A 2,411-nucleotide genomic window follows, 5' to 3' on the forward strand; every position below is an offset into this window, starting at 1 on the left:
TTGATGTGAAGTACTTTTCCATTCCATCACCAATGAATTATTGCATCATTTCTTTTTGTTTTTTGTAAAAAAATTAAGAAATTTTGTTTTTGAGGTTCACAAAATAGCGAAATCTTATTTTGACACTTGATCATTTGTCATGTTAACGATCGATGAGCGGCAGCTGAGCTTCATTAACAGCAAATCAACTTCAAGCAATTCTACTTTAAATTACCCTCACTTTCGAGCCTCAAACGATCACTTTCTCCGTTAGTAGTCAACAGAGTTTTTCGGTTTTTGCGGTTTTATCAAAACGTCTCGAACAAATCAAAGACTTCGTTCGGTTATTAATAGCTGAAAATTATAGTTTCTGGTAAAAACTAAGAATGGAAAACCAAATTCCAGACGCACGCTACTGCCATTGTGTGATGACGGAACTGTGAAGTGGAGGACCGACGGCACTTATTTTTGTTCCCAAATTACAATGCGTCTCATTAATAAATTAATTGCTTAGCTTGATGACTTAATTATGGTTTTGTGGTCGCTAAGCCAAATTAAGCTAAAGCTAAACAACAACTTAAAATATGTTTTTTAGCCGAGAGCTGCAGTTATTCGTTCCTGAGTTGGGCTGAGTTCAGTTGAGTCGTCGAGTCGTAGAGTCGTAGAGTCGTCGAGTCGTCGAGTCGTTGAGTCGAGCAGATACTTTATGTGGTGAACGAAAGAATTTCTTGTTCGCTTGTTTGTTAACATGAAAGTTAAGTAGTCGAAAACACTAAACTCGAAAGTTTTTCCTTTGAATTGAATTTTATTTCGTTGGCTCTCAGTTGTTTTCCCATTGTTTGGAATGAATTTTAGTACGCGCAACTTTGTACCGCAACAACCGCAGTGAGCAGCGCTCCATTTTAATGGTCGCTTTATAAACTAAATGAAATGCAATTAACGAATTGTCCGAGATCATTTCAAAGCAGATAAGTTTTAATTTTATAGCCACTTTTATTTCGTTATTACTTTTTTTCTGTGTTTTTCTGTATTTTTTTTTAGGTTTTTATAAGGTTTTAGTGTTTTTATTAGCGAGGTTTCGGATGCAAGTTGTGTAACATTTTCACGTGCATAAAACTACGAAAAACAATTAAAAATTAATCGATTCCATTTAACAACTTGTTTTCGAAATGAGCTGAAATTAGTTAGAGAAAACTCCACAAATAAAAATCGAATTAAAAATTTGTAATTAAATCAATTTAATCGAATTCAACATACACGTACCAACTCAGTTGCATAGAAAAATATTTTTAGATAAAACTAAATAGGTGTCTTGTTAAGAATTTCTACAGCGACTTTGGCTATTATTTATATTGCAATATAATTAAATTAGAAATTAATTTTATTTCAAATAAAATTTTTCTAAATTTCTTGTTTTTGTAATATAAAACACGAATCTTCGCAGCAACCGCACTTACTAAAGTAGACTTGTAATTCCGAGTTGGGTTTGTGGATATGCGCAATTAACTTGCTTCCCTTCACTGCCTCAACAACAAGAAACCCACTAATTTGAAAAATAAAAATTATTATTATTATTTTTATTAGACTTGTTTTAGAATTTTCATGTAATTTTCCATTTTCACTCCTCTCCTAATTTTGTCAAATAAAATTTCAGCCAAGATGACACATGGTATGACATTCATTTGTCATCTTCAACAATAATTTAACTACTTTATTGTACCTTCTGGCTTGGGAACTTTACACGAAATTTAGTAGACCATGACGAGACCAAAATAAAACAAATATTTAAACCACAAAAAAGAGTAAATATGCGTAGACGATTTCCATTCCCTGAAATGAGCTCAAAAATTTATTTCTCTTCTGTTCAAATTTAGTGGTTTTTATTATGTAGATAAATATAAAAATATATCCTCAACAAAATTCTTCAGAACGGAAAATAGGATACCAGTATACTTATTCTTAAGAATACTTAAGACATACTTTTCATATCAGTCTAAATTTCCCGCTACTAAAAAGATTCTATTGCGCATTAAATGGTATAAATGACAGAACTGTTGTAGCTCATACATCGCTTTGGAAAGTAGATGTACTAGACGAAAGATGAATCCGTATCAATTAGCCAAAAAAGCCGACTTGAATTTACATTCCTCGTGAATTATGGCTAGAAGATTAAGTATGTTAGAAGCAGTGAAACATATAAAGTGCAAGTTCCTGTTGAATTCTAATTTTATAAATATTGCTAATCAAATTAAAGAAAGAAGTCATCAAAAATTTAAACCCTAAACATGGGTTTAAGTAAACCTCTACATAGATATAATAGATATTCTGCTGTCTCTTCAACGAGTACCAGCAAATACCATGTATAAGAGTTTTGGCAGAGCAGACATTTGCCTGCTCCAACCGTCCTATAGTCCATTGGCTTGTTTAAACTG

This window comes from Teleopsis dalmanni, chromosome 1 (genome assembly GCF_002237135.1).
Source record: "Teleopsis dalmanni isolate 2A chromosome 1, ASM223713v2, whole genome shotgun sequence".
NCBI lineage: Eukaryota > Metazoa > Arthropoda > Insecta > Diptera > Diopsidae > Teleopsis > Teleopsis dalmanni.